Raw genomic sequence first — 22,456 nt, 5'->3', positions numbered from 1 at the left:
TATATTTGACAGCAGATTTCCATTGCCTGGTGATCTACTGTCAAAAGGAGGGTAAGGATTTTAAACCTGACAAATTAAACAGGCCCAAATATTGGGTTTTGGGCTGCAGGTTTACAGTGCATAAAGTACATGACATGGTGTTGTGTGTCACCGCTTATTCACACATGCTATTGTTTTGTCTATGCTTTTTGTGCTTGACACACAGCAAGTATATCTGATGGCTTGACGTTTTGTGCGTTTTTATTATTTTTTATTTGTTTTTTGCATGTTTGTTGCTGCTTTTGATACTATTACAAGCTCCCCTGTGTTGTGAGGGGATGGTCATGACGATGCCCATCGCTACGCAACAGTTGGTTGAACTTGTTCTGGTTACTAAATTCCACAGATAATGATATTTCATGCTGTGAACATAAGAGACAACACTTCACCAGTGCATGTCTATTTGGCTATAATGGTATTGAAGGAAAATAAAAAGAGATATACAGGATCAAAGTGCGTCACCTGCAGTTAGTCACGTTACTGCCCCTTCCCTTAAAGGAACAGGCAGCCCTACATTTATGTAGCCTTGATTGGACCTAAGGATGAAATTATAGATCTGTGACTCACGGTGGCCTAATTTCTATATTATATTAGTTAATGATGTTCTGTTTCCTAAGTAGCATATGGCTTTTGTTTCTTAAAAGAAAACCAGTTTTTCATTTTTTCCTGAAGAAGGAACTGAAACATTACCTAGGAGTACCGTATATGGTGTAGTCACCAACGGTAGAGTTAAAATTTGTGTAACTTTGGCCTTTGTGTATCACCCGTACTCTCGGTGTTGTGTCACATGCCTGACTATCACCCAAATCATTTTTTGTTCTTCCTATAGATTTTTTTCTTTTGTTACTTCCCCTGACCAATGTCGCATCATGCTTAGTTATTGAGATTTTAGCTATGTCCTAGTCCCATTTCTCTTTTTCGAATTCCTTTCACCAGTCAGCCCTTTTATTATTATTGATGTATTGTTCAGGTTCACAGTTCCAGACTGCAGTGATGTACCAGGGAACCCCATGTTATGTATAATTCCCTTTGGTATGACCAGACTGGTTTTCAAGAATTTGCCTTAGGCCTGCTTCAATGTTTTCCAGCCTGACTGTCAGGGTAGCGATAGACTGGTTAACTGACTCAATATTATAGTAAGACAAGTTTTCCATCTCAATAGGAGATATCTTATGTTTACCTTTTTGAACATGACAAATTTTCAATGTCTATTAGAATTTGGTTTTCGGTTCCCTTCTGTTCCTGTTACTTTAATTTTTGGTGGGATCAGATGTGTCCTAATCATGCAAATGTCAGGACCCTCTAGTTCTTGTCTTTTTGTTTGCACATTTGACTATTAGCCTGTGTATTGCATAGTGCACCTGATGCACAGTTTTTAAAGGAAGGTTTCTACATGTCCCTGATAATCGGTATCATGTGATTTCTCTATTGAGATGTTCTAAGATAAGGAGGAACACCTAGACTTAATCATTGAGGAAAATATGTGTTTACCCTATTAGACAATGCCACTATGTGAGGAAATCCATTCAGATAGAATTCTCATGTAGCTATAGATGGCAGAGAATAATGGAAAGAACCCAATTAACGATGCTATAGACCCTGTTTTGCCCTTCTGCCTTTGTCTTTGTATTTTATGCCCATGGTGTATGGTTACTGTAGGAGGCTGGACTGGCTTGTAGTGAGTACCAAGGGGTACTTGCACCTTGCACCAGGCCCAGTTATCCCTTATTAGTGTATAGGGTGTCTAGCAGCTTAGGCTGATAGATAATTGTAGCTTAGCAGAGCAGCTTAGGCTGAACTAGGAGACGTGTGAAGCTACTACAGTACCACTTAGTGTCATATGCACAATATCATAAGAAAACACAATACACAGTTATACTAAAAATAAAGGTACTTTATTTTTATGACAATATGCCAAAGTATCTTAGAGTGTACCCTCAGTGAGAGGATAGGAAATATACACAAGATATATATACACAATAGCAAAAATATGCAGTATAGTCTTAGAAAACAGTGCAAACAATGTATAGTTACAATAGGATGCAATGGGGAAACATAGGGATAGGGGCAACACAAACCATATACTCCAAAAGTGGAATGCGAACCACGAATGGACCCCAAACCTATGTGACCTTGTAGAGGGTCGCTGGGACTATTAGAAAATAGTGAGAGTTAGAAAAATAACCCTCCCCAAGACCCTGAAAAGTGAGTGCAAAGTGCACTAAAGTTCCCCTAAGGACAAAGAAGTCGTGTTAGAGGAATAATGCAGGAAAGACACAAACCAACAATGCAACAACTGTGGATTTCCAATCTAGGGTACCTGTGGAACAAGGGGACCAAGTCCCAAAGTCACAAGCAAGTCGGAGATGGGCAAATGCCCAGGAAATGCCAGCTGCGGGTGCAAAGAAGCTTCTACTCGACAGAAGAAGCTGAGGTTTCTGCAGGAACGAAACGGGCTAGAGACTTCCCCTTTGGTGGACGGATCCGACTTGCAGTGGAGAGTCGTGCAGATGTGTTTTCCCGCCGAAAGAATGCCAAAAAGCCTTGCTAGCTGCAAATCATGCGGTTAGCGTTTTTGGATGCTGCTGTGGCCCTGGAGGGACCAGGAGGTCGCAAATTGGACCAGGAGAGAGAGGGGACGTCGAGCAAGACAAGGAGCCCTCTCAGCAGCAGGTAGCACCCAGAGAAGTGCCAGAAACAGGCACTACGAGGATGCGTGAAACAGTGCTCACCCGAAGTCGCACAAAGGAGTCCCACGTCGCCGGAGACCAACTTAGAAAGTCGTGCAATGCAGGTTAGAGTGCCGTGGACCCAGGCTTGGCTGTGCACAAAGGATTTCCGCCGGAAGTGCACAGGGGCCGGAGTAGCTGCAAAAGTCACGGTTCCGAGCAATGCAGCCCAGCGAGTTGAGGCAAGGACTTACCACCACCAAACTTGGGGTGAAGAGTCACTGGTCTGTTGGGGTCACTTGGACAGAGTCGCTGGATTCAAGGGACCTCGCTCGTCGTGCTGAGAGGAGACCCAAGGGACCGGTAATGCAGCTTTTTGGTGCCTGCGGTTGCAGGGGGAAGATTCCGTCGACCCACGGGAGATTTCTTCGGAGCTTCTGGTGCAGAGAGGAGGCAGACTACCCCCACAGCATGCACAAGCAGGAAAACAGTCGAGAAGGCGGCAGGATCAGCGTTACAGAGTTGCAGTAGTCGTCTTTGCTACTATGTTGCAGGTTTGCAGGCTTCCAGCGCGGTCAGCAGTCGATTCCTTGGCAGAAGGTGAAGAGAGAGATGCAGAGGAACTCGGATGAGCTCTTGCATTCGTTATCTAAAGTTTCCCCAGAGACAGAGACCCTAAATAGCCAGAAAAGAGGGTTTGGCTACCTAGGAGAGAGGATAGGCTACTAACACCTGAAGGAGCCTATCAGAAGGAGTCTCTGACGTCACCTGGTGGCACTGGCCACTCAGAGCAGTCCAGTGTGCCAGCAGCAACTCTGTTTCCAAGATGGCAGAGGTCTGGAGCACACTGGAGGAGCTCTGGACACCTCCCAGGGGAGGTGCAGGTCAGGGGAGTGGTCACTCCCCTTTCCTTTGTCCAGTTTCACGCCAGAGCAGGGGCTAAGGGGTCCCTGAACCGGTGTAGACTGGCTTATGCAGAATTGGGCACATCTGTGCCCAAGAAAGCATTTCCAGAGGCTGGGGGAGGCTACTCCTCCCCTGCCTTCACACCATTTTCCAAAGGGAGAGGGTGTAACACCCTCTCTCAGAGGAAGTCCTTTGTTCTGCCATCCTGGGCCAGGCCTGGCTGGACCCCAGGAGGGCAGATGCCTGTCTGAGGGGTTGGCAGCAGCAGCAGCTGCAGTGAAACCCCAGGAAGGGCAGTTTAGCAGTACCAGGGTCTGTGCTACAGACCACTGGGATCATGGGATTGTGCCAACTATGCCAGGATGGCATAGAGGGGGCAATTCCATGATCATAGACATGTTACATGGCCATATTCGGAGTTACCATTGTGAAGCTACATATAGGTAGTGACCTATATGTAGTGCACGTGTGTAATGGTGTCCCCGCACTCACAAAGTTCAGGGAATTGGCTCTGAACAATGTGGGGGCACCTTGGCTAGTGCCAGGGTGCCCTCACATTAAGTAACTTTGCACCTAACCTTTACCAGGTAAAGGTTAGACATATAGGTGACTTATAAGTTACTTAAGTGCAGTGTAAAATGGCTGTGAAATAACGTGGACGTTATTTCACTCAGGCTGCAGTGGCAGGCCTGTGTAAGAATTGTCAGAGCTCCCTATGGGTGGCAAAAGAAATGCTGCAGCCCATAGGGATCTCCTGGAACCCAATACCCTGGGTACCTCAGTACCATATACTAGGGAATTATAAGGGTGTTCCAGTAAGCCAATGTAAATTGGTAAAAATGGTCACTAGCCTGTTAGTGACAATTTGGAAAGAAATGAGAGAGCATAACCACTGAGGTTCTGATTAGCAGAGCCTCAGTGAGACAGTTAGTCACTACACAGGTAACACATTCAGGCACACTTATGAGCACTGGGGCCCTGGGTTACCAGGGTCCCAGTGACACATACAACTAAAACAACATATATACAGTGAAAAATGGGTGTAACATGCCAGGCAAGATGGTACTTTCCTACACAACCCCCCCCCCAAACGAAGGACAATAAGACTAGCCATGACCTGATGAGTCTTCATTGTCTAATTGGAAATATCTGGAGAGTCCATCTGCATTGGAGTGGCTACTCCCAGGTCTATGTTCCACTGTATAGTCCATTCCCTGTAGGGATATGGACCACTTCAACAATTTAGGATTTTCACCTTTCATTTGTTTTAGCCAAAGTAGAGGTTTGTGGTCTGTCTGAACAATGAAGTGAGTGCCAAACAGGTATGGCCTCAACTTCTTCAGAGCCCAGACCACAGCAAAGGCCTCCCTCTCTATGGCAGACCAACGCTTTTCTCTAGGGGTCAACCTCCTACTAATAAAAGCAACAGGTTGATCCTGGCCCTCAGAATTAAGTTGTGATAGGACTGCCCCTACTCCTAATTCAGATGCATCAGTTTGGACATAGAATTTTTTAGAGTAACAAGGGCTTTTCAGGACAGGTGCAGAGCACATGGCCTGCTTCAGCTCCTCAAAAGCTTTCTGACAGTTTGCTGTCCATAATACCTTTTTAGGCATTTTCTTGGATGTGAGGTCATTAAGAGGGGCTGCAATGGAGCCATAGTTCTTAATGAACCTCCTGTAATACCCAGTGAGGCCTAGGAAGGCTCTCACCTGAGTCTGAGTGGTAGGGGGAACCCAATCAATAATTGTTTGGATTTTCCCCTGAAGTGGTGCAATCTGTTCCCCACCAACAAGGTGTCCCAGATAAACCAACTTACCCTGCCCTATCTGGCACTTTGAAGCCTTGATAGTGAGGCCTGCCTTTTGTAGGGCCTCCAAAACTTTCCATAGGTGGACCAGGTGATCATCCCAGCTGGAGCTAAAGACAGCTATATCGTCCAAATATGCTGCACTGAAAGCTTCCAGCCCTTGCAGGACTGTGTTCACCAACCTCTGAAAAGTGGCAGGTGCATTTTTCAAACCAAAAGGCATTACAGTAAACTGGTAATGTCCTCCAATGGTAGAAAATGCAGTCTTAGGTTTAGCATCTTCTGACAATTTGATCTGCCAATACCCTGCAGTCAAATCAAAAGTGCTTAGATACTTGGCAGATGCCAGTGTATCTATGAGCTCATCTGCCCTGGGTATAGGGTGAGCATCAGTTTTGGTTACCAAGTTGAGACCTCTATAGTCTACACAAAACCGCATTTCCTTCTTTCCATCTTTGGAATGGGGTTTTGGTACCAGTATCACAGGAGAAGCCCATGGACTGTCAGAGTGCTCAACCACTCCTAGTTCTAACATTTTCTGGACCTCTTGCTTTATGCAGTCCCTGACATGGTCAGGCTGCCTATAGATCTTACTTTTGACAGGCAAGCTGTCTCCAGTATCTATAGTGTGCTCACACCAAGAAGTGGTACCTGGCACAGTAGAGAAGAGTTCAGAGAATTGATCTAGGAGATTTATGCAATTGTCTTTCTGCTCAGCAGTAAGACAATCAGCCAAAACTACACCTTCCACAAGAGCATCTTGTTCTGTGGAAGAGAAGAGATCAGGTAGAGGATCACTGTCTTCTTCCTGTCCCTCATCAGTTGCCATGAGCAGGGTGAGATCAGCCCTGTCATAGTAGGGTTTCAGGCGGTTGACATTGAGCACCCTAAGGGGACTCCTGGCAGTGCCTAAGTCAACTAAATAGGTGACTTCTCCCTTCTTTTCAACAATTGTGTGGGGTCCACTCCATTTATCTTGGAGTGCTCTTGGGGCCACAGGCTCCAAGACCCACACTTTCTGCCCTGGTTGGTACTAAACCAAAACAGCCTTCTGATCATGCCATTGCTTCTGGAGCTCTTGGCTCTCCTGAAGGTTTTTACTGGCCTTTTTCATGTACTCAGCCATCCTTGATCTGAGGCCAAGTACATAATCCACAATATCCTGCTTAGGAGCTTTTAAAGGTTGTTCCCAACCCTCCTTTACAAGTGTGAGTGGACCCCTAACAGGGTGTCCAAAAAGAAGTTAAAAGGGGCTGAAGCCCACTCCTTTCTGGGGTACCTCCCTGTAGGCAAAAAGGAGGCATGGTAGAAGGATATCCCATCTCCTGCGGAGTTTTTCAGGGAGACCCATAATCATGCCTTTGAGAGTTTTATTAAATCTCTCCACCAGTCCATTTGTTGTGGATGATAGGGTGTTGTGAACTTGTACGTTACACCACACTCCTTCCACATGGCCTTTAAGTATGCAGACATGAAATTGCTTCCTCTGTCTGATACTACTTCCTTTGGGAAGCCCACCCTGGAAAATATTCCCAGGAGGGCCTTTGCCACTGCAGGTGCTGTAGTGGTCCTTAAAGGAATAGCTTCAGGATATCTTGTGGCATGGTCCACTACCACCTATTGCCTGAAGCAGTAGGGGGGTCAAGGGGGCCAACTATGTCAACCCCTACCCTTTCAAAGGGAACCCCAACCACAGGCAGTGGGATAAGGGGTGCCTTTGGGGTGCCACCTGTATTGCCACTGGCTTGACAGGTTTCACAGGACTTACAAAATTCCTTTGTGTCCTCAGACATTCTAGGCCAATGAAACAGGGGAACAAGCCTGTCCCAAGTTTTCATTTGTCCTAGATGCCCAGCTAGGGGAATGTCATGTGCCAGGGTTAGGAGGAACTTTCTGTACTCCTGAGGAATCACTAATCTCCTGGCAGCTCCAGGTTTAGGATCCCTATGCTCAGTGTACAAGAGGTTGTCCTCCCAGTAAACTCTGTGAGAGTCACTGACATCCCCATTAGCCTGTTTGACAGCTTGCTGTCTGAGACCCTCTAATGTGGGACAGGTTTGCTGTGCCACACTCAGCTCCTCTCTGGCAGGCCCCCCTTCACCCAAAAGCTCAGCAGTGTCTGCTTCCAGCTCCTCTGGTGTAGGTTCTGCAAAGGGAGGGAATTCTTCTTCCTCAGAAGTTGAATCTACTGTAGAGGGAGGGATAGTAGGAAGTGGTTTGCTTCTACTAGCCCTAGCTTTAGGGAGCACTTGGTCCATTGTTCCAGGATCCAAGCTTCCCTGTCCTTTTTGCTTTTTGGCCTGAGCTCTTGTCAAAGCAAAAATATGCCCTGGGATGCCCAGCATTGCTGCATGGGCCTCCAACTCCACATCTGACCAAGCTGATGTCTCCAAATCATTCCCTAATAGACAGTCTACAGGTAAATCTGAAGCTACCACAACTTTCTTTGGACCAGTAACCCCCCCCTCAGTTGAGATTTACAACAGCCATGGGGTGGCTAAGTGTGTTATTGTGAGCATCGGTTACTTGGTACTGGTGACCAAGTAGGTGTTGTTCAGGGTGGACCAGTTTCTCTATGACCATAGTCACACTGGCTCCAGTGTCCCTTTAGGCCTGAACCTCAACACCATTTATTAGGGGTAGCTGCTTGTACTTATCCATATTAAGGGGACAAGCAACTAAGGTGGCTAAATCAATAGCCCCCTCAGAGACTAACACAGCCTCTGTGGCCTCCCTAACAAGGCCAACCCCAACTAAGATACCAATAGTGAGCCCAGCTACTCCCTTGGATTGGCTATTAGTAGGTTTGCTCCCACCACCACTGCTATTAGTAGGGACACTAGGTGTAGCAGTAGGGGTTGTAGTGGTAGGAGGCTTGGTGCCTTTCTTTGGACAACTGGGATCTGTTGTCCAATGGCCTTTTATTTTACATAAATAGCACCATGGTTTCTTTTCCTTGTTCTGATTAAAAGAGGATTTGGGACCACCACCCCCACCAGAGTGTTTTTGTGGGCCTGATGAAGACTCATTTTTAGATTTGTCCCCACCCTTGTCAGAAGACTTACCATCCTTCTTTTTGTTGCCATCTTTGTCACCCCCTGTATGAACTTTTCTGTTCCCCCTTGTTCTGACCCATTTGTCTGCCTTCTTTCCCAATTCTTGGGGAGAGGTCAGATCAGAGTCCACCAAGTACTGGTGCACCAAATCAGACACACAATTATTAAGAATATGCTCTCTCAGGATCAAGTTATACAGGCTGTCATAATCAGTAACTTTACTGCCATGTAACCACCCCTCCAAGGCCTTCACTGAATGGTCAATGAAATCAACCCAGTCTTGTGAAGACTCCTTTTTGGTCTCTCTGAACTTTATCCTGTACTGTTCAGTGGTTAAGCCATAACCATCCAGGAGTGCATTCTTAAGAACTTGGAAATTATTAGCATCATTTTCTTTCACAGTAAGGAGCCTATCCCTTCCTTTTCCACTAAATGATAGCCATAGGATAGCAGCCCACTGCCTTTGAGGGACATCCTGTACAACACAGGCCCTCTCAAGTGCAGCAAACCACTTGTTAATGTCATCCCCCTCCTTATAAGGGGGAACTATCTTGTGCAGATTCCTGGAATCATGCTCTTTTGCAGGATGACTATGGGGAATACTGCTGCTGCCACCATGGGTTTCTAAACCCAGTTTCTGTCTCTCCTTCTCTACTTCTAAAGTCTGTCTATCCAAATCCAGCTGTTGCTTCTTGAGCTTCAGTCTGGTTTGTTCCACTCTCAATCTATTGAGCTCCCTTTCTAACAATCTGTCATCAGGGTGGGTGGGAGGGACATGCCTTGAAACAGAAGTATGGTGAGAATGGACAGAAGGAGACCTGTCCCTTACAGAAGCCACCCTAACAGCTTGGCTAACAGAAACATCACTACCAGTATGGTGAGAATAAATGCTTTTGCTATGATGTGAGACAACACTATTTATATGGTGTGGCTCATCATCATTACCAACTATGCTAGACTGTCTAGTAATGGGCAGGCTAGGAAGTTTCTTTCCTGAATCTTTTCCTGGGGGAGTCCCTGGATCAGATTGAGAACCATTAGCTACTTTTTCAACAGATGGGGCACTTCTAGCCTTATCCTGTTCTCTAAGCATGTTAAGTAACAGTTCCAAGGAAGGATTCTTCCCTACACTCAAACCTCTCTCTACACAGAGACTCCTTGCTCCTTTCCAGCTAAGGTGGTCATATGCAAGTTTGGACAGATCAACATTTTGGCCTGTGCCAGACATTTTTAGAGAGAGTTAAAGTGATAGTAAAAGATAAAAAGTTTGTCAGAGCTTTTAGAAAGACAGAGAAAAAAAAACTTTTTAAACTTTTTAGAACTTTTTAGAAAGTTATAAGTACTTTTCAGCACTTAGAAAAGAGTGAAAAGAGGAGATGCAAATCTTTTTGGCTATGTGTATATACACTGACCTTGTTTTGTATATTTTTCTCTTATGAAAAGTACAATGACAAGAGTGGTAAGTAGTCTCAAAGCACTTATCCCACCGCTGCACAACCAATGTAGGAGGCTGGACTGGCTTGTAGTGAGTACCAAGGGGTACTTGCACCTTGCACCAGGCCCAGTTATCCCTTATTAGTGTATAGGGTGTCTAGCAGCTTAGGCTGATAGATAATGGTAGCTTAGCAGAGCAGCTTAGGCTGAACTAGGAGACGTGTGAAGCTACTACAGTACCACTTAGTGTCATATGCACAATATCATAAGAAAACACAATACACAGTTATACTAAAAATAAAGGTACTTTATTTTTATGACAATATGCCAAAGTATCTTAGAGTGTACCCTCAGTGAGAGGATAGGAAATATACACAAGATATATATACACAATAGCAAAAATATGCAGTATAGTCTTAGAAAACAGTGCAAACAATGTATAGTTACAATAGGATGCAATGGGGAAACATAGGGATAGGGGCAACACAAACCATATACTCCAAAAGTGGAATGCGAACCACGAATGGACCCCAAACCTATGTGACCTTGTAGAGGGTCGCAGGGACTATTAGAAAATAGTGAGAGTTAGAAAAATAACCCTCCCCAAGACCCTGAAAAGTGAGTGCAAAGTGCACTAAAGTTCCCCTAAGGACAAAGAAGTCGTGTTAGAGGAATAATGCAGGAAAGACACAAACCAACAATGCAACAACTGTGGATTTCCAATCTAGGGTACCTGTGGAACAAGGGGACCAAGTCCAAAAGTCACAAGCAAGTCGGAGATGGGCAAATGCCCAGGAAATGCCAGCTGCGGGTGCAAAGAAGCTTCTACTGGACAGTAGAAGCTGAACGTTCTGCAGGAACGACAAGGGCTAGAGACTTCCCCTTTGGAGGATTAATCCCCCACGCCGTGGAGAGTCGTGCAGAAGTGTTTTCCTGAAGAAAGAATGCCAACAAGCCTTCCTAGCTGTAAATCGTGCGGTTAGGGTTTTTGGATGCTGCTGTGGCCCAGGAGGGACCAGGATATCGCCAATTGCGTCTGGGGACAGAGGGGGCATCGAGCAAGAAAAGGAACCCTCTCAGCAGCAGGCAGCACCCGCAGAAGTGCCAGAAACAGGCACTACGAGGATGCGTGAAACGGTGCTCACCCGAAGTCGCACAAAGGAGTCCCACGTCGCCGGAGGACAACTTAGGAGGTCGTGCAATGCAGGTTAGAGTGCCGTGGACCCAGGCTGGACTGTGCACAAAGGATTTCCGCCGGAAGTGCACGGAGGCCGGAGTAGCTGCAAAAGTCTCAGTTCCCAGCAATGCAGTCTGGCGTGGGGAGGAAAGGACTTACCTCCACCAAACTTGGACTGAAGAGGCACTGGACTGTGGGAGTCACTTGGACAGAGTTGCTGGATTCAAGGGACCTCGCTCGTCGTGCTGAGAGGAGACCCAGCGGACCGGTGATGCAGTTCTTTGGTGCCTGCAGTTGCAGGGGGACGATTCCGTCGACCCACGGGAGATTTCTTCTGAGCTTCTAGTGCAGAGAGGAGGCAGACTACCCACACAGCATGCACCACCAGGAAAGCAGTCGAGAAGGCGGCAGGATCAGCGTTACAGAGTTGCAGTAGTCAGCTTTGCTACTTTGTTGCAGTTTTGCAGGCTTCCAGCGCGGTCAGCAGTCGATTCCTTGGCAGAAGGTGAAGAGAGAGATGCAGAGGAACTCTGATGAGCTCTTGCATTCGTTATCTAAAGAATTCCCCAAAGTAGAGACCCTAAATAGCCAGAAAAGGAGGTTTGGCTACCTAGGAGAGAGGATAGGCTAGCACCACCTGAAGGAGCCTATCAGAAGGAGTCTCTGACGTCACCTGCTGGCACTGGCCACTGAGAGCAGTCCAGTGTGCCAGCACACCTCTGTTTCCAAGATGGCAGAGGTCTGGAGCACACTGGAGGAGCTCTGGGCACCTCCCAGGGGAGGTGCAGGTCAGGGGAGTGGTCACTCCCCTTTCCTTTGTCCAGTTTCGCGTCAGAGCAGGGCTGGGGGATCCCTGAACCGGTGTAGACTGGCTTATGCAGAGATGGGCACCATCTGTGCCCATCAAAGCATTTCCAGAGGCTGGGGGAGGCTACTCCTCCCCAGCCCTGACACCTTTTTCCAAAGGGAGAGGGTGTAACACCCTCTCTCTGAGGAAGTTCTTTGTTCTGCCTTCCTGGGCCAAGCCTGGCTGGACCCCAGGAGGGCAGAAACCTGTCTGTGAGGTGGCAGCAGCTGTAGCTGCAGTGCAAGCCTCAGAGAGCTTGTTTGGCAGTACTGGGGGTCCATAGTGGAGCCCCGAGGATGCATGGAATTGGCTCCCCAATACCAGATTTGGAATGGGGGGAAAATTCCTTGATCTTAGACATGTTACATGCCATGCGAAGCTACATATAGGTGTTGACCTATATGTAGTTCACGCGTGTAATGGTGTCCCACACTCACAAAGTCTGGGGAAATAGCCCTGAACTATTTGGGGCCACCTTTGCTAGTGCATGAGTGCCCTCACACTTAGTAACTTTGCACCTAACCTTCAGCAAGTGAAGGTTAGACATATAGGTGACTTATAAGTTACTTAAGTGCAGTGATAATGGCTGTGAAATAACATGTGTGTTATTTCACTCAGGCTCCAATGTCAGCACTGGGTAAAGGTTTGTCTGAGCTCCCTGTGGGTGGCGAAAGAAATGCTGCAGCCCATAGGGATCTCCTGGAACCCCAATGCCTTGGGTACCTTAGTACCATATACTAGGGAATTATAAGGGTGTTCCAGTATGCCAATGTAAATTGGTAAATGTAGTCACTAGCCTATAGTGACAAATGTAAAGGCAGAGAGAGCATGAGCACTGAGGTTCTGGTTAGCAGAACCTCAGTGACACGGTTAGGCACCACACAGGGAACACATATAGGCCACAAACTCTGAGCACTGGGGCCTGGATCCAGTGAGACAGGCACAAATATACTGACATACATGTAAAATTCATGGTAACAGGTCAAGAAAGATTGTACTTTCCTACATGTTCCCAGTCCAGGACTCTCCCACCTGTACCCAGGTATGAAGCAGTAGGAGACGGTGCCACTATACCCAGGAGTGTCTATAGTCCGGGACTCTCCCACCTGTACCCAGGCATGAAGCAGTAGAAGACTCTCCACGTGTACCCAGGCATGAAGCAGTAGAAGACTCTCCCACCTGTGCCCAGGCATGAAGCAGTAGAAGACTCTCCCACCTGTACCCAGGCATGAAGCAGTAGAAGACTCTCCCACCTGTACTCAGGCATGAAGCAGTAGAAGACTCTCCACCTGTACCCAGGCATGAAGCAGTAGATAACTCTCCCACCTGTACCCAGGTATGAAGCAGTAGAAGACTCTGCCACTATACCCAAGAGTGTCTCCACTTCAGGACTCTCCCACCTGTACCCAGGTATGAAGCAGTAGCAGACGGTGCCACTATACCCAGAAGTGTCTCCACTCAAGGACTCTCCCACCTGTACCAAGGTATGAAGCAGTAGATAACTCTCCCACCTGTACCCAGGTATGAAGCAGTAGAAGACTCTCCCACTTGTACCCAGGTATGAAGCAGTAGATAACTCTCCCACCTGTACCCAGGTGTGAAGCAGTAGCAGACGGTGCCACTATACCCAGAAGTGTCTCCACTCAAGGACTCTCCCACCTGTACCAAGGTATGAAGCAGTAGAAGACTCTCCCACCTGTACACAGGCATGAAGCAGTAGATAACTCTCCCACCTATACCCAGGTATGAAGCAGTAGCAGACGGTGCCACTATACCCAGAAGTGTCTCCACTCAAGGACTCTCCCACCTGTACCAAGGTATGAAGCAATAGAAGACTCTCCCACCTGTACCCAGGTATGAAGCAGTAGAAGACTCTCCCACCTGTACCCAGGCATGAAGCAGTAGAAGACTCTCCCACCTGTACCCAGGTATGAAGCAGTAGAAGACTCTCCCACCTGTACCCAGGCATGAAGCAGTAGATAACTCTCCCACCTGTACCCAGGTATGAAGCAGTAGAAGACTCTGACACTATACCCAGGAGTGTCTCCAGTGCAGGACTCTCCCATCTGTACCCAGGCATGAAGCAGTATATAACTCTCCCAATTGTACCCATGCATGAAGCAGTAGATAACTCTCCCACCTGTACCCAGGTATGAAGCAGTAGATAACTCTCCCACCTGTACCCAGGTATGAAGCAGTAGAAGACTCTCCCACGTGTACCCAGGCATGAAGCAGTAGATAACTCTCCCACCTGTGCCCGGGTATGAAGCAGTAGAAGACTCTCCCACCTGTACCCAGGCATGAAGCAGTAGATAACTCTCCCACCTGTACCCAGGCATGAAGCAGTAGATAACTCTCCCACCTGTACCCAGGCATGAAGCAGTAGAAGACTCTCCAACCTGTACCCAGGCATGAAGCAGTAGAAGACTCTCCCACCTGTACCCAGGTATGAAGCAGTAGATAACTCTCCCACCTGTACCCAGGTATGAAGCAGTGGATAACTCTCCCACCTGTACCCAGGTATGAAGCAGTAGAAGACTCTGACATTATACCCAGGAGTGTCTCCAGTCCAGGACTCTCCCACCTGTACCCAGGTATGAAGCAGTAGAAGACTCTCCCACCTGTACCCAGGTATGAAGCAGTAGATAACTCTCCCACCTGTACCCAGGTATGAAGCAGTAGAAGACTCTCCCACCTGTACCCAGGTATGAAGCAGTAGATAACTCTCCCACCTGTACCCAAGTATGAAGCAGTAGCAGACGGTGCCACTATACCCAGAAGTGTCTCCACTCAAGGACTCTCCCACCTGTACCAAGGTATGAAGCAGTAGGAGACTCTCCCACCTGTACCCAGGTATGAAGCAGTAGATAACTCTCCCACCTGTACCCAGGCATGAAGCAGTAGAAGACTCTCCCACCTGTACCCAGGTATGAAGCAGTAGTAGACTCTCCCACCTGTACCCAGGTATGAAGCAGTAGATAACTCTCCCACCTGTACCCAGGTATGAAGCAGTAGGAGACTCTCCCACCTGTACCCAGGTATGAAGCAGTAGATAACTCTCCCACCTGTACCCAGGCATAAAGCAGTAGAAGACTCTCCCACCTGTAGCCAGGCATGAAGCAGTAGCAGACGGTGCCACTGTACCCAAGAGTGTCTCCACTTCAGGACTCTCCCACCTGTACCCAGGCATGAAGCAGTAGAAGACTCAGCCACTATACCCAGGATTGTCTCTAGTCCAGGACTCTCCCACCTGTACCCAGGTATGAAGCAGTAGCAGACGGTGCCACTATACCCAGAAGTGTCTATAGTCCAGGACTGTCCCACCTGTACCCAGGTATGAAGCAGTAGGAGACTCGGCCACTGTACTCAGGAGTGTCTCCAGTCCAGGGCTCTGGCACCTGTACCCAGGCATGAAGCAGTAGCAGACGGTGCCACTATACCCAGAAGTGTCTCCAGTCCAGGGCTCTGGCACCTGTACCCAGGTGTATCTCTATGTCACCTGTATAGTTAGGGACGTCGACATTCGGATATTGTATCAGCGTTTCCGGTGTAGTGAAAGCCGTGCTGCGGGATTTATACTATTTCTTGTGACTGTACACTCCGCTCCGTTTGCTTAAAGTTTTCCTCACTCTCAGAGAAAGTTTATAATCTCACAGAGAGAGGTTAGTAACTCCTGGATGGCTATTGCTTCATCAAAGTAGCAGTGATGGGAAGTAACCTCATGCCTAAGCAATGCTGTGACATGTTCCTACTATGAAGACTTATAATTGGTGTTTTCGATGCAGCGATATCGGATACTTCTACTTAAGGGCCTTCGGAGATCCTGAACATTTCTACGGATTCTCTCCAGTATGCCTTCGCTGAGGTTGTATCATCTCTCCACCTGACGTGAAAGCCTTGCACATTCTGAACATTAAGGTGCTTTCTCCCCAGTGTGGTGTTTCTGATGCAGTGGCAACTAACCCTTCTGCACATGTGAAGGAGGCTGGACTGGCTTGTAGTGAGTACCAAGGGGTACTTACACCTTGCACCAGGCCCAGTTATCCCTTATTAGTGTATAGGGTGTCTAGCAGCATAGGCTGATAGATAATGGTAGCTTAGCAGAGCAGCTTAGGCTGAACTAGGAGACGAGTGAAGCTCCTACAGTACCACTAGTGTCATATGCACAATATCATAAGAAAACACAATACACAGATATACTAAAAATAAAGGTACTTTATTTTTATGACAATATGCCAAAAGTATCTCAGTGAGTACCCTCAGTATGAGGATAGGAAATATACACAAGATATATGTACACAATACCAAAATATGCAGTAATAGTATTAGAAAACAGTGCAAACAATGTATAGTTACAATAGGATGCAATGGGGACACATAGGGATAGGGGCAACACAAACCATATACTCCAAAAGTGGAATGCGAACCACGAATGGACCCCAAACCTATGTGACCTTGTAGAGGGTCGCTGGGACTATTAGAAAATAGTACGGGTTAGAAAAATAGCCCACCCCAAGACCCTGAAAGTGAGTGCAAAGTGCACTAACGTTCCCCAAAGGACATAGAAGTCGTGATAGAGGAATTCTGCAGGAAAGCCACAAACCAACAATGCAACAACGATGGATTTCCAGTCGAGGGTACCTGTGGAACAAGGGGACCAAGTCCAAAAGTCACAAGCAAGTCGAAGATGGGCAGATGCCCAGGAAATGCCAGCTGTGGGTGCAAAGAAGCTGCTACTGGACAGTAGAAGCTTAGGTTTCTGCAGGAAGGACAAGGGCTAGAGACTTCCCCTTTGGAGGATGAATCCCCCACGCCGTGGAGAGTCGAGCAGAAGTGTTTTCCCGCCGAAAGACCGCCAACAAGCCTTGCTAGCTGCAAATCATGCGGTTAGGGTTTTTGGATGCTGCTGTGGCCCAGGAGGGACCAGGATGTCGCCAATTGCGTAAGGGGACAGAGGGGGCGTCGAGCAAGACAAGGAGCCCTCTCAGCAGCAGGCAGCACCCGCATAAGTGCCAGAAACAGGCACTACGAGGATGCGTGAAACGGTGCTCACCCGAAGTCGCACAAAGGAGTCCCACGTCGCCGGAGAACAACTTAGGAGTGTGAGAAAGTAGCCTCTTTCTAGCCTTGTTACCCCCACTTTTGGCCTGTTTGTGAGTGTATGTCAGGGTGTTTTCACTGTCTCACTGGGATCCTGCTAGCCAGGGCCCAGTGCTCATAGTGAAAACCCTATGTTTTCAGTATGTTTGTTATGTGTCACTGGGACCCTGCTAGTCAGGGCCCCAGTGCTCATAAGTTTGTGGCCTATATGTATGTGTTCCCTGTGTGGTGCCTAACTGTCTCACTGAGGCTCTGCTAACCAGAACCTCAGTGGTTATGTTCTCTCATTTCTTTCAAATTGTAACTAACAGGCTAGTGACCAATGTAGGAAAGTACCATCTTGCCTGGCATGTTACCCCCATTTTTCACTGTATATATGTTGTTTTAGTTGCATGTGTCACTGGGACCCTGTTCACCAGGGCCCCAGTGCTCATAAGTGTGCCTGAATGTGTTACCTGTGTAGTGACTAACTGTCTCACTGAGGCTCTGCTAATCAGAACCTCAGTGGTAATGCTCTCTCATTTCTTTCAAATTGTCACTGACAGGCTAGTGCCCAATTTTACCAATTTACATTGGCTTACTGGAACACCCTTATAATTCCCTAGTATATGGTACTGAGGTACCCAGGGTATTGGGGTTCCAGGAGATCCCTATGGGCTGCAGCATTTCTTTTGCCACCCATAGGGAGCTCTGACAAATCTTACACAGGCCTGCCACTGCAGCCTGAGTGAAATAACGTCCACGTTATTTCACAGCCATTTTACACTGCACTTAAGTAACTTATAAGTCACCTATATGTCTAACCTTTACCTAGTAAAGGTTGGGTGCTAAGTTACTTAGTGTGTGGGCACCCTGGCACTAGCCAAGGTGCCCCAACATTGTTCAGGGCCAATTCCCCGGACTTTGTGAGTGCGGGGACACCATTACACGCGTGCACTACATATAGGTCACTACCTATATGTAGCTTCACAATGGTAACTCCGAATATGGCCATGTAATATGTCTATGATCATGGAATTGCCCCCTCTATACCATCCTGGCATAGTTGGCACAATCCCATGATCCCAGTGGTCTGTAGCACAGACCCTGGTACTGCCATACTGCCTTTCCCGGGGTTTCACTGCAGCTGCTGCTGCTGCCAACCCCTCAGACAGGCATCTGCCCTCCTGGGGTCCAGCCAGGCCTGGCCCAGGATGGCAGAACAAAGGACTTCCTCTGAGAGAGAGTGTTACACCCTCTCCCTTTGGAAAATGGTGTGAAGGCAGGGGAGGAGTAGCCTCCCCCAGCCTCTGGAAATGCTTTCTTGGGCACAGATGTGCCCAATTCTGCATAAGCCAGTCTACACCGGTTCAGGGGACCCCTTAGCCCTGCTCTGGCGCGAAACTGGACAAAGGAAAGGGGAGTGACCACTCCCCTGACCTGTACCTCCCCTGGGAGGTGCCCAGAGCTCCTCCAGTGTGCTCCACACCTCTGCCATCTTGGAAACAGAGGTGCTGCTGGCACACTGGACTGCTCTGAGTGGCCAGTGCCACCAGGTGACGTCAGAGACTCCTTGTGATAGGCTCCTTCAGGTGTTGCTAGCCTATCCTCTCTCCTAAGTAGCCAAACCCTCTTTTCTGGCTATTTAGCGTCTCTGTCTCTTGGGATTCCTTAGATAACGAATGCAAGAGCTCATCCGAGTTCCTCTGCATCTCTCTCTTCACCTTCTGCCAAGGAATCGACTGCTGACCGCGCTGGAAGCCTGCAAAACTGCAACATAGTAGCAAAGACGACTACTGCAACTCTGTAACGCTGATCCTGCCGCCTTCTCGACTGTTTTCCTGGTGGTGCATGCTGTGGGGTTAGTCTGCCTCCTCTCTGCAGTAGAAGCTCCGAAGAAATCTCCCGTGGGTCGACGGAATCGTCCCCCTGCAACCGCAGGCACCAAAAAGCTGCATTACCGGTGCCTTGGGTCTCCTCTCAGCACGACGAGCGAGGTCCCTCGAATCCAGCAACTCTGTCCAAGTGACTCCCACAGTCCAGTAACTCTTCAGTCCAAGTTTGGTGGAGGTAAGTCCTTGCCTCACCTCGCTAGACTGCATTGCTGGGAACCGCGACTTTTGCAGCTACTCCGGCCCCTGTGCACTTCCGGCGGAAATCCTTCGTGCACAGCCAAGCCTGGGTCCACGGCACTCTAACCATCATTGCACGACTTTCTAAGTTGGTCTCCGGCGACGTGGGACTCCTTTGTGTAACTTCGGGTGAGCACCGTTTCACGCATCCTCGTAGTGCCTGTCTCTGGCACTTCTCCGGGTGCTACCTGCTGCTAAGAGGGCTCCTTGTCTTGCTCGACGTCCCCTCTACCTCCTGGTCCAATTTGCGACCTCCTGGTCCCTCCTGGGCCACAGCAGCATCCAAAAACGCTAACCGCACGATTTGCAGCTAGCAAGGCTTGTTGGCGTTCTTTCGGCGGGAAAACACTTCTGCACGACTCTACAAGGCGAGTGGGATCCGTCCTCCAAAGGGGAAGTGTAGGAGGCTGGACTGGCTTGTAGTGAGTACCAAGGGGTACTTGCACCTTGCACCAGGCCCAGTTATCCCTTAATAGTGTATAGGGTGTCTAGCAGCTTAGGCTGATAGATAATGGGAGCTTAGCAGAGCAGCTTAGGCTGAACTAGGAGACGTGTGAAGCTACTACAGTACCACTTAGTGTCATATGCACAATATCATAAGAAAACACAATACACAGTTATACTAAAAATAAAGGTACTTTATTTTTATGACAATATGCCAAAGTATTTTAGAGTGTACCCTCAGTGAGAGGATAGCAAATATACACAAGATATATATACACAATAGCAAAAATATGCAGTATAGTCTTAGAAAACAGTGCAAACAATGTATAGTTACAATAGGATGCAATGGGGAAACATAGGGATAGGGGCAACACAAACCATATACTCCAAAAGTGGAATGCGAACCACGAATGGACCCCAAACCTATGTGACCTTGTAGAGGGTCGCTGGGACTATTAGAAAATAGTGAGAGTTAGAAAAATAACCCTCCCCAAGACCCTGAAAAGTGAGTGCAAAGTGCACTAAAGTTCCCCTAAGGACAAAGAAGTCGTGTTAGAGGAATAATGCAGGAAAGACACAAACCAACAATGCAACAACTGTGGATTTCCAATCTAGGGTACCTGTGGAACAAGGGGACCAAGTCCCAAAGTCACAAGCAAGTCGGAGATGGGCAAATGCCCAGGAAATGCCAGCTGCGGGTGCAAAGAAGCTTCTACTCGACAGAAGAAGCTGAGGTTTCTGCAGGAACGAAACGGGCTAGAGACTTCCCCTTTGGTGGACGGATCCGACTTGCAGTGGAGAGTCGTGCAGATGTGTTTTCCCGCCGAAAGAATGCCAAAAAGCCTTGCTAGCTGCAAATCATGCGGTTAGCGTTTTTGGATGCTGCTGTGGCCCTGGAGGGACCAGGAGGTCGCAAATTGGACCAGGAGAGAGAGGGGACGTCGAGCAAGACAAGGAGCCCTCTCAGCAGCAGGTAGCACCCAGAGAAGTGCCAGAAACAGGCACTACGAGGATGCGTGAAACAGTGCTCACCCGAAGTCGCACAAAGGAGTCCCACGTCGCCGGAGACCAACTTAGAAAGTCGTGCAATGCAGGTTAGAGTGCCGTGGACCCAGGCTTGGCTGTGCACAAAGGATTTCCGCCGGAAGTGCACAGGGGCCGGAGTAGCTGCAAAAGTCACGGTTCCGAGCAATGCAGCCCAGCGAGTTGAGGCAAGGACTTACCACCACCAAACTTGGGGTGAAGAGTCACTGGTCTGTTGGGGTCACTTGGACAGAGTCGCTGGATTCAAGGGACCTCGCTCGTCGTGCTGAGAGGAGACCCAAGGGACCGGTAATGCAGCTTTTTGGTGCCTGCGGTTGCAGGGGGAAGATTCCGTCGACCCACGGGAGATTTCTTCGGAGCTTCTGGTGCAGAGAGGAGGCAGACTACCCCCACAGCATGCACAAGCAGGAAAACAGTCGAGAAGGCGGCAGGATCAGCGTTACAGAGTTGCAGTAGTCGTCTTTGCTACTATGTTGCAGGTTTGCAGGCTTCCAGCGCGGTCAGCAGTCGATTCCTTGGCAGAAGGTGAAGAGAGAGATGCAGAGGAACTCGGATGAGCTCTTGCATTCGTTATCTAAAGTTTCCCCAGAGACAGAGACCCTAAATAGCCAGAAAAGAGGGTTTGGCTACCTAGGAGAGAGGATAGGCTACTAACACCTGAAGGAGCCTATCAGAAGGAGTCTCTGACGTCACCTGGTGGCACTGGCCACTCAGAGCAGTCCAGTGTGCCAGCAGCAACTCTGTTTCCAAGATGGCAGAGGTCTGGAGCACACTGGAGGAGCTCTGGACACCTCCCAGGGGAGGTGCAGGTCAGGGGAGTGGTCACTCCCCTTTCCTTTGTCCAGTTTCACGCCAGAGCAGGGGCTAAGGGGTCCCTGAACCGGTGTAGACTGGCTTATGCAGAATTGGGCACATCTGTGCCCAAGAAAGCATTTCCAGAGGCTGGGGGAGGCTACTCCTCCCCTGCCTTCACACCATTTTCCAAAGGGAGAGGGTGTAACACCCTCTCTCAGAGGAAGTCCTTTGTTCTGCCATCCTGGGCCAGGCCTGGCTGGACCCCAGGAGGGCAGATGCCTGTCTGAGGGGTTGGCAGCAGCAGCAGCTGCAGTGAAACCCCAGGAAGGGCAGTTTAGCAGTACCAGGGTCTGTGCTACAGACCACTGGGATCATGGGATTGTGCCAACTATGCCAGGATGGCATAGAGGGGGCAATTCCATGATCATAGACATGTTACATGGCCATATTCGGAGTTACCATTGTGAAGCTACATATAGGTAGTGACCTATATGTAGTGCACGTGTGTAATGGTGTCCCCGCACTCACAAAGTTCAGGGAATTGGCTCTGAACAATGTGGGGGCACCTTGGCTAGTGCCAGGGTGCCCTCACATTAAGTAACTTTGCACCTAACCTTTACCAGGTAAAGGTTAGACATATAGGTGACTTATAAGTTACTTAAGTGCAGTGTAAAATGGCTGTGAAATAACGTGGACGTTATTTCACTCAGGCTGCAGTGGCAGGCCTGTGTAAGAATTGTCAGAGCTCCCTATGGGTGGCAAAAGAAATGCTGCAGCCCATAGGGATCTCCTGGAACCCAATACCCTGGGTACCTCAGTACCATATACTAGGGAATTATAAGGGTGTTCCAGTAAGCCAATGTAAATTGGTAAAAATGGTCACTAGCCTGTTAGTGACAATTTGGAAAGAAATGAGAGAGCATAACCACTGAGGTTCTGATTAGCAGAGCCTCAGTGAGACAGTTAGTCACTACACAGGTAACACATTCAGGCACACTTATGAGCACTGGGGCCCTGGGTTACC

This window comes from Pleurodeles waltl, chromosome 5 (assembly GCF_031143425.1).
Source record: "Pleurodeles waltl isolate 20211129_DDA chromosome 5, aPleWal1.hap1.20221129, whole genome shotgun sequence".
Classification (NCBI taxonomy): Eukaryota; Metazoa; Chordata; class Amphibia; order Caudata; family Salamandridae; genus Pleurodeles; species Pleurodeles waltl.
The sequence above is the reverse complement of the archived record's forward strand: the minus strand, read 5'-3'. Positions refer to the sequence as shown.